The sequence below is a fragment of the Panthera uncia genome, chromosome B4 (assembly GCF_023721935.1).
Source record: "Panthera uncia isolate 11264 chromosome B4, Puncia_PCG_1.0, whole genome shotgun sequence".
NCBI lineage: Eukaryota > Metazoa > Chordata > Mammalia > Carnivora > Felidae > Panthera > Panthera uncia.
Genome location: NC_064809.1, coordinates 37,913,553 through 37,923,676, shown reverse-complemented (window position 1 = coordinate 37,923,676; position 10,124 = coordinate 37,913,553). Strand labels below are relative to the sequence as shown.

Below are 10,124 nucleotides of genomic sequence, written 5' to 3'. Positions count from 1 at the left end.
GCTGACAACTATAAATTACCCTTCCCACTTGCATTCAACGGTCAGGTCTTTGGAGAAATGGTCTCCTCTGAGCTCACTGGTGTTAAATAAATCTCCGATCCACCAAGATCTCCAAGTGCCTCTTGGTTTTTTCACCAGCAGTCCAGCCTGGTTCCGTAACAGTACTAGTGAGACAATTGTTTAGGATGAGTGTTCTCTTGAAAAATTTGCTTTTCTTTGAAATATAGGCAATTCAAAGGATCCATCATCTGGCAGTGAGTGAGTTGGATCTTACAAGGACTCAAACCAAAAAGCTTTTTTATGGCTTTACCATGAACACAAGAGGCATCCTTCAAGGAGAGTGCAAAAGATACAGCCTTCCCCATTTCCACAAAGTTCCACAAATTTCACTCTCAGGGTTAGTGTAACAAAGATCTAGCCACAAATGGGATGCAACCCACATTTCTGTCTTACCAAATTAGTGAAGTGCTGTTTCCCTTTTCCCATGAGACTAATGTGGAAATGAGGTTGAGACAACAAAAGTCCTGTATGTGCCTGGACCCATTATAACAAATCCCCCACTGTCCAAGAGTTGGGAGTCAGACAAGAGAGCAAGTGCACGTCAGTATGTGCATCCTCTGGTTGGTGGAGACAAGAGAGAATATACTCACTGGTCATAAAGCCAAGCTCACAAGACATAGAGCAAGATGAGAGAGGAAGAATCAGTTAAGCATCTGACTCTTGATCTCAGCTCAGGTCTTGATCTCAGGGTTGTGAGTTCAAGCCCTGAGTTGGGCTCCGTGCTAGGTGTGAAGCCTACTTAACACACACACACACACACACACACACACACACACACACACGGAGGAAACTGTTCACATTAACAGCTTTAGTTAAGCCTTGGGTTTCTTAGCACCAAATTAATATCTGAGGGCGATGTGCTGCTGGGTCTGGGATTGTGTGTTGTTTTACAGTCTACTTTGCTGCATAGAAATTTTCTTGAGGTTGACAGGCGACCCAGTGTCAGTCTAACCCATTTTGTGACCAACTTATCTTAGCTCAGAGACATAGCGTTAGGTGGCCAGAGCTCTATCAGCTTTCAGGTGCTGATTTGACCACCACACGCTTTCACTTCCAAGATTGCCTTAGCAATAGCCTTTACCTCATTTGCATGTTCACTCACAGCAAAGTTTGTCTAAACAGATATCAGTCTGGAAGAACCATGAATTCACCAGTCTGTAAGGCTGGTCTGGACAATCGGCTATAGGACCTATGCCTGTCTTCTACTTATGGTTTTCCTCCTTATGACAAATGACACAAAAGACAGAGACAAAGGAAAAAAATGACCATCTCTGGGACAAAAGGGATCAATACAAAATAAAGTGCTCATAACAAATCTTTTTGAAAAGTTTATTTATTTTGAGAGAGAGAGAGAAAGCAGGGGAGGGGCAGAGAGAGAGGGAGAGAATCCCAAGCAGGCTATGCACTATCAGTGTGGAGTCCAGTGTGGGACTTGAACCCATGAACCATAAAATCATGACCTGAGCCAAAACCAGAGTCAGATGCTCAACCAACTGAGCCACCCAGACACCCCCATAACAAATCTTTAGCAGAGTTGCTGTCCCCAAGGAGCTAGTTCACACAAATATTCTTTCTTACCAATCTAACTTTACAAAAAGAAGAGGACTCTCACCACTCTCCCCTCCATCAGACCCTGTAGACAGGGATCCAGGAGACTGATGTGGTAAGAATTCTTACCTTCTGCCAGCTTTTGTCAGAGGCCCCAGGATCTCTCAGCAGCAGCAGCAGCCCCAGAACCAGTGGTGTCCAGCCAGTGAAGATCCCTTTCACAGTTGCCAGATGTAGGGGTGGAAAAAATTTCCATTCTTCTCTTCCAGGTTCTTTGGCTGGTCTAATTATTACATTGATGTAAGACAGATTAACACAAGAAAAAGAAGCACATTTTATTTCACGTATGGTGGCCCCATAGAAATATGAGCCCCAATGGGGAGCTAAGTTATAGAACATCCTAAGTTAAGGAAAGGCGTTAGGGGTCTGGAAATACAAAGGAGAGGCAGATCGTTCACAAGATGGGAGGAGACGTTTGGAAAACAGGTTGTCCAGTTACACACATGAGCTTCTTAGGTAAAAAGGTATGTATCTTTGATAATAGCTCTCTTTTAGTACAGGCCTCCTTTCCAATGTAAATTTAGGCAGTTGAGGGGGAGGTAAAGAGCTTTTCCTGAATCTACAGTTTCTTAAAAATAATCAGCCTAAAATAATCTTTATGCTGGAGAGGCATATTTTTGGGGTGACAAATTTTGCTCCCCTGAAGTTTCAGTATATTTTCTTTTCTTCCCTCCTTTGTTCCATTATTATCATACCTATTTCTACATATGTTATATAGTTAATACAGCGTCATAAAAATTTTTGCTTTGTAAAATTTTTGTTTTTTAAACAAGTTAGGAGGAGAACTAAGAAATTATACTTATAGGGTCTTTTATATTTACCCACATGTTTATCATTTCTGAAGCTCTTCATTCTTACTGTGGATTCAAGCATCATCTGTTATCACCTTCTCTCAGATTAAAGGGTTTCCTTTCATATTATTACAAGGTGTGTCTGCTAGCAAAGCACTGTCTCCATCTTTCATTATCTGGGACAATCTTTATCTCACCTACATTTATGAAGGATGGTTTTGCTGGATATAGAATTTTCAGTTGACAGATATTTTCCAGCACTTTGGAATACGTCATTCCACTGCTTTGTGGTATCCATTGTTTCAGGATTGATTCATTTGTATAATTTCTATCTTTTTATTAAGATTGTTTTTATTCGTTGAACTGTTGTCTTACTTTCTTTAAATTTTTGAGTAATTTTGTTTTGTTTTTTGTTTTTTGTTTTGTTTTGTTTTTTTTAGTTCCTAAAACATATTTATAACAGTTGCTTTAAAGATTTAGTCTAATAGAGCTGACACCTTAGGGACACATGGTCCCTACTGACTTTTTTTTTTCTGTATAGGGTCACACTTTCTTGTTGCTTTGCCTGTGTTACAGTTTCTTTGTTGAAAACTGCATATTTTACATAGCATTAAAAGAGGACTTCAACTACTCTAATTTTGACCTCAAGCTTTCTAATTGATTAAGTTCTTTTCAGCTTATTTCTTATCCCAGGCAAAAGACTGTGCAAGCAAACCATCCCCTGATGGGAACCAAAACTATCCCCTCAAGCAGTAAGGACTTCCCTGAGGCAGCAAGACCCCAAGACAACAATCAGATTGACCTTCATTGCCAGCCTGCATGTACCCACCCACCGTTGTCCCACATTTTCCTTATATAAACCCAAAAGTATTTTGGGCACTTTGAAGACCATCTATGAGATACTAGTCCACTGTCTTCCTGTGGTTAGTATCACTGAAATAAATTATTTTCCTGTCTCACCTCCACTTATTTGTCTTTTCTCATTCTCCCATTAGAGGGGGAGAGAGAGGGGGAGAGAATCTCAAGCAGGCTTCATGCTCAGAAGGAGCCTTATGTGGGGCTCAATCCCACAATCCTGGGATCATGATCTGATCGAAATCTAGAAATCTAGAGTCAGACGCTCAACCAACTGAACCACCCAGGTGCCCCATCATTTCTATTTCTTTGAATTTTTTCCAATGGCAGGTGGCCAAACCTCATCTGTTTTGAACCCCTAGAACCAGGTGCTCTTGTACCCCTGCACCCCAGCTACAGTATATTGTAGTAGCTACATATTATAGTCTCCCCGCTGAGTGCTGTTTTGTGTGTGTGTTTAATAACTTGCCTCGACTAAATCGGTGAAGTCTGCCTCCCCTGCAATGTGCATCCACAAATGTTTCTGCTGCTTTGTTCTTCTTGCTATTTATTCAATAGGTCCTTTGACTTTTATTTTCTCAAATTCCAGATTGTCAGCTAGTATAACTTTTGATATCTAAAATCCAGCATTGGTTGACAGCACCAACAATTTTTGTTCCTTTACCAAAACAAAACATCTTCCCAAAATGGCGACGTTCCTAACAAGCTGTAGATGGTGGAGGAATGAGGTAATACGGAGCCTCCCACGGTGCATGAGGCAGCAGCTTCCTTTTGTTGTCCCTGCTCTTAGAAGGGGGCTCCATCCACCAAACTCCGCTTACAAACATTTCCTGGCTTCCAGAACCCTGCTTTACTTTCCTGTGTTTCTCATCGCCCTATTTACGACGTCAGTATCCAGGGTAAGGTGGTTTTGCATGAATGTGTGCGCATGCGCGAGAAAGCAAACTCGTGAGGACAGAAGAGCTGTCCTTTCCTTTTTCAAACATTTTATAAATAGCAAAATAGTAGATATAAAACATTAATTTAATCATCCCCACGGAGCTAATTCTACCTGAATTTTCCTGTACTTTTTTGGGTAACATATTACTTATGGTAGACTCTTCAACTTTTTTTTTTTTTTTTTTCTTAGCAGAAGTAATGATATGGTTTCTACTGTCCTTTAGGAAACACACTTGACTATATGGTACCTTTTCTTTCCTTGCCCCATAAATGTGAAATTCAGAAATGCCTGATAGAAAAGTACAACCTCCTACCCAGGGTGGCATCAGAGGCCACACTTAAAGAGGGTGGAGGTGGGATGACATCCTGCATTCACAGCCAGGAGTGGTCATGTCACCACTGCCATTGGTCAAGTCGCCCTGAACCACAGTTACCCTCTTTATGATAGATGGGATTGGCTCTGTGACTCTAGTTTTCTTCCAGCTCCCTAACTACAACCCCATCTGAATGATGAAGCCCATCTTGCTGCAGGAGGGAGGGCAGAAAGCCATTGCTCATGTCTTGCTTGACCTGCTTCTGAAGGATTCCAGATTGGTGAACCCCACAGGGGAAGTACATGCCTTTCATAAATTTCCTCAAGGAGACCTCATTTTTCCTAACTTCTGGCTTTATGCTTCAATAACAGCCATGAGCCTGACTTGGCCCCTGCAGCCTCATGGAAAATGTCTTTCCTCTGCAAAGCCCAGCATTTTCAAAGAGGAGAAAGATGGCAGATGTGGATACTGGGCAACCTTCCCTGGAGTCCACTTACTCCAGTCGAGCTCACTAACCCTCTGCCCCCTCAGCAACTGTTTGCTTTGGACTTTGCTGGATAGGCTCTGGGAGGTGGGGCAGATGCTGCCATTCTGCATGGCGCCGCCCTGGAGAGTCAATATTGAAAGGTCTGTTTGTTTTTCTAGCCTCCACCTGTTGGAAACTCTATAATTACAGCCACTCATAATCAGGAAGAAGGGACAGCAGGGGAATTCCTGTACTGGAACAGTGAATGTTTCCACTGTTCTCCTGGGGGGTACCAAGAGAGACCAACCCGCCTTCAGTTATAGTTGAGAACAGCGTGTAGGCAAGAAGACACAGAGATGACAGGAGGAGGGTGCCATGAAGCTTAACGGTGACTCAGGAAGCACACCTCCTGGAAGTGTCCCGTGCCCTCTAAGCCTACTTGCTACTCTCCCTTATTGGGTGTCCCCCCACCACTCCCCCAGCAAAGGAGGCAGCACCTCGCAGCATAAGTGTCTAAATGCTACCCACCCCATTGGCTTACCCCAGACCCTCCAACCATCACCTATTTTCCTGTGTTCTAGAGAACTCGGGGAGTCACCCAGGACATCCCTCCACCTTCCTCTTGGGCCTCACTCCCCACCCTTACCCACTGCTATCTTCTTCCACAGTCTCTGGGACTTAGGGGTTTCCCCACCCCCACCCGTGCTCTCCAGGCCCTCCTGTCTCTTCTGGAACCAGGGCCTTTGACCCCTCTGCTCTCCCCATTCCTTCTTTCTTCATCAGATTCTTGACCTCGATCTAGAAACACTTTGTCTCCTTTACATTTCTCTCCCCCTCCCTGCACACTATCTCCTTCCCTCTGCTGCCAGCCTCCCTGAGAGGGGCCCCTCCTCACTCCTCCATTTCCTCACTTCCCATTCACTCCCAAACCATAGTGTTGAGGCATTCAGCACTCCTCCCAAATATAAACAAAACGCAACACAACACAACAAAACCCCTGTTGTAGGACCAGAGGAAAGGGAGAAAGGGGGTGCTGGTATGAGCAGCACCAGAATGGTGCACCCAGAGAGAAGATTCAGGGGTGTTCTACTGGGGTCAGTGTATGGGGAAGGATTCCAGGAGAAGGGGACATTTCAGCGGGGCCTGGATGCATGAATAAGAGTTCCAAACTCAGACAAGAAAGGGGAAGGGTGTTCCAGGCAAAGCAAGAACTCCCAGAGGCTGCTGTTTGGCAACAGCCTGGGTGCCTAGAGCTGGGGTGCATGTGTGTGTCTTGGGCAGACGGGTTGAGGCTGGAAAATGAGCATGTGGCCAGTTTGCCCAGGAAGGTTTTATATCCAGGCTGAGGGTCATCCGTCAGCCTGAACCTTGGGAGGCCTCTGGAGATTTATTTAATGCTTTATTAATACATATGTATTGGATGTTATTATGTGGGCATCTATGCCCACAGTTCACCGTATAGAAGAGGCAGGGGAGTATGAAGGACAAAATCCAGGCAGGCTGAACAGCAGGGGTGGGCTTGGGGTGGACCTGGAGTTTTTCAGGGGTGCATATCCAAAATGAGAGAAAAGCAGGGCCCTACCAGGCTGTGCGGTCTGTAAGCATTCTGAAACCTGGGCGAGGGGCCTAGGGGCACTGGAGCAGAGGGGCCCGGGAAGTCTGACCAGTCAGGCAGGCTATGTCAGCAGCAGCCCCGCCCTCACCACCCAGGCTCCCCGGCTGGCTGAGGTCGCCTCCCGCCGGCCCAGACCCCACCGCGCGGCGAGGGCGGATCCTGGAGGGTGCCCAGGGGGCGGCGGCGCCGGCAGCGGGGGTGGGGGTGGGGGGCTCCAGGCACGCCACCGCCACTTCTCTGGCGCCGTGGGCTGGTGCTGCCGGTACACGGGTTGGGGCGGAGAAAGTGGAGCAGCCCCGCCTGGCAAGAGGCCACCTGACAGCTGTGAACTGAACCCACGGCAAGGGCGGGTCAGAGGGAAGGCAGCGAAGCCCAAGGTACGGTGGAGGAGGGTTGAAGGGTCGAGGGGTGCGCGCTCCTCTTTCCCCGCTGTGCGCGGTGCAGCCCGGGAGTCGGCGTTTCCTCTCTGTACCCCCCCGGGGGCAGCCAGGTGTGCGCGAATGTGTGCGCAGCACATGGAGTTGGGGGGCAGGGGAGGCTGTGTGCCCCGGAGGGGAACAGCGGGGCTCCCTCACTCCTGCCCCCACGCCGTGCCCGGCCCTTGCGCCCTGGTCGGGAAGATCCCTGAGAGGGACTGGAGGAGGGTGGAGAAGCACTGGGGTTGAGATCCAGAAGGCCCTCAGGGACCCTTTTGCCACACCCAGCCTCTTCGTTTTACAGAAGAGGAAACTGAGGTTCAGAGTGAAGTGACTTGCCCAAGGTCACAGGTCTAGAAACGAAAACTCCTTACTTGCATGTCAGTGCTGTTATGAGCTCTTGCCACGTGGACCAGGACAAAAGCATGGCTGTTACCTTGAGTAAACACAAAGCACTGAGAGAGACAGAGAATCAAAAGACAAAGAGACAGAAAGAGAACCTTCCAGAGCAAAGGAAGAAGGTCAGGAAATGGGCTTATTACTGGGGCTGCACTTCCTCCCTGGGCCTGTTCCTGCTGTGGTCTGGCCACATGACTCAGCTGGCCCTGCAGCTGTGGACTAGGTGTGTGTGTGTGTGCGTGCATGTGTGTGTGTGCATGTGTGTCTGTGTGTGTAGGCACATGTGTATATGTGTGTGTGCACACGTGTGTATATGTATATTAGCACCAGGATGTAGTGAATCTCGCCAAGCATTTGGAAAAGCCTGCTGAGTCCATATGTCCATCTACTTATACACAGTGAACTTGTTGGGGACTGCCCTGTGTTTGACTCTGAGAAGGTTTTTATAGACAGGTTCTGGCATTGAATGGACCATTTTAAGCCCGTATTGCCTTTATTTCCTTTAAACAACACACGCATACACAGAATGGCCCATTATTTCCACTCATCCATCAAGTGGTCAAGTAATTTCCTTGACATCTCAAATTGTTTCCTTTCCTTTAAGAGAAATTTGGTTAAGGCTTAGCTTAGTCAGAGCCAGAGGGTGTCCCATCCAAGTGTGCATGGCCAGTGAGAGCTGTCAGTCAAGTCAGAAGGTACCTGTGCCCACTGCCAGCCCCCGTAGGCACTGATGGGGGGAAGCAGAAAGGAGAGGGTGGTTGTGGGAGAAGAGGAAGGAGAGGGAGGGACACAGTGAAGAGAAAAGGAAGGGAGAAAGAGCTAAGTCCATGGCACAGACAAGTCAGTGGCATGGGCAGAGCTATGTTTGGGGATCTACGCTTCAGGAACATGCTCCCCAGTACTTAGAGAGGCACAAAGCCGGGAGATAACCAGATGGACATAAAAGAAAAGACAAGAGCTAGTCAGCCTTAGAATTTATCGTGCAATCCATTCACTTATGAGAGTGAAAAGGAGAGTGTTAATAATGATGCAGGACACCCTGGACAAATTGGTCTTCCTTATGACAGCCAGTACACATTAACTGGAACACATATGCTTCCTGGTTGACGCTTCACTAACAACCCCATCACTCTGCTGTCATACTTTTTTTATAGAAAAAGTAACTGAGGAACAGAGAGGCAAAGTATCGTGCCCACGGTCACGCAGCCAGTAAATGGTAGAGGCAGAATTTGAGTGTAGACATTTGGGCTGTTCCAGAGCCTGGATCTGCAGCATCACATGACCCTGGCCCTCCACCACCAGCATTAAGATAGAGAGGACTCCCCTGTCCCCTTCCAGAACTCAGCATGTGAGCTTTTAGGTAGTTGTTTCCTCTTATATCTGCTCTCAACCGTTAGCTTAGCATGACATCAGCTGGATAGGAAGCCGAGCTGTGGTCAAAGCTGTAGTGACAGAGGAGGAAGCACGCTGTGGGCCTTGTCCTTACAGGCTGCACCTTGTTTAGACAGCCTTGGCCTCGGGTCTCTAGGTTCTGATTCATTCCTGCTTTGTAGCCACTCTGGCCTTTCAGACTGGGTCCCTGAGGATGTTTGGTCTGGGTTAGATGTAACAAGATCCTCTGGAGGGCCTGTGTTGGGAGTGGGTTCCTAAAGGCCCTCTACTGCAGAGAGTGACTCAAGGGGGCCACTGTCTGACGGACAAAGTTACATTCAGTGGTCCCTCCCAACTTGAGGAATATAGGATTTTCTTTTGTGACAGATTCTTATGCTGACAGGCATTCCCTTTGTCAGTTTGGCTCCTAGCCCTGGCTTTCTCAAAATGTCAGTGGGGCTCTTTCTTCCCTGACCTGCTTGTTGACACACTCTGGATGGGCTGGCCTGGGGAGGCATTGCTGGGGGCAGCATCTTAGCGGTGAGCAGGGTCTGGCCCTGGGTGATGCTCTGGGCATTTCTAGGAGATGCAGGAAGGTGGGAGCAGACAGGCTTCCCATGTGGTTCAGGTTCCAAGAACCTCTGTCCCCACTGACCTTGTGCTAAAGACCCTTATTCACATAACAGAGCTACCTTGCCCTGGGGGCTGGGCCTGAGAAATTGTGGGAGGGAAGGAACCTTCCTTCTTCTTCTTCTTATTTTTTTTTTTTTAATTTACTCATTTTTGAGAGAGACAGAGACAGAGCATGAATGGAGAAGGGGCAGAGAGAGAGGGAGACACAGAATCCAAAGCAGGCTCAAACCTGAACCCATGAACTCAAACCTGAAAACCCATGAACCGTGAGATCATGACCTGAGCCGAAGTCAGACACTTAACCCACTGAGCCACCCAGGCGCCCCCAGAAACCTTCCTTCTATAAGGGAGCTCCAGCAGTGTGGCTGGATTGGCTCAGCACCCAGCCCTTGCTCCTTGCGCTCTCCTGGGTCTGTGCAATCCTCTGCCCTCCTGGGCTTGGAGGAAAGGTGAGAAGGTACAACTTAGCACCCAGGCTGGAGTGTGCCAAGACCCTCTGGGGCCATGGTGTGGGTGCCCTCCCCCCGCAGGGCCTGCATTTGCCTTTCTGGCCAGGCAACTTCCTTAGCTCCCCTTTTAATTCACAGCAGCACCAGGGAAGTATGAGCCTGGCTACAATGGCTCAGTTGCCAGTGCAGACAAGAAGACAATCTCCCA

The 10,124-nt window shown here is 47.7% G+C and overlaps 1 protein-coding gene across 6 annotated transcripts in view; it reads left to right on the top strand.

Annotated features, from left to right (window-relative positions):
* Nucleotides 1–6,856: 6,856 nt before the first annotated feature.
* Nucleotides 6,857–10,124, top strand: part of CRACR2A (calcium release activated channel regulator 2A) — a 132,570-nt gene continuing 129,302 nt past the window's right edge. For all 6 annotated transcript variants that reach the window (XM_049624919.1, XM_049624918.1, XM_049624914.1 and 3 more), the window contains exon 1: nt 6,857–7,025. The gene's annotated coding sequence lies outside the window, so the exon portion shown is untranslated. The remainder of the gene's footprint in view (nt 7,026–10,124) is intronic.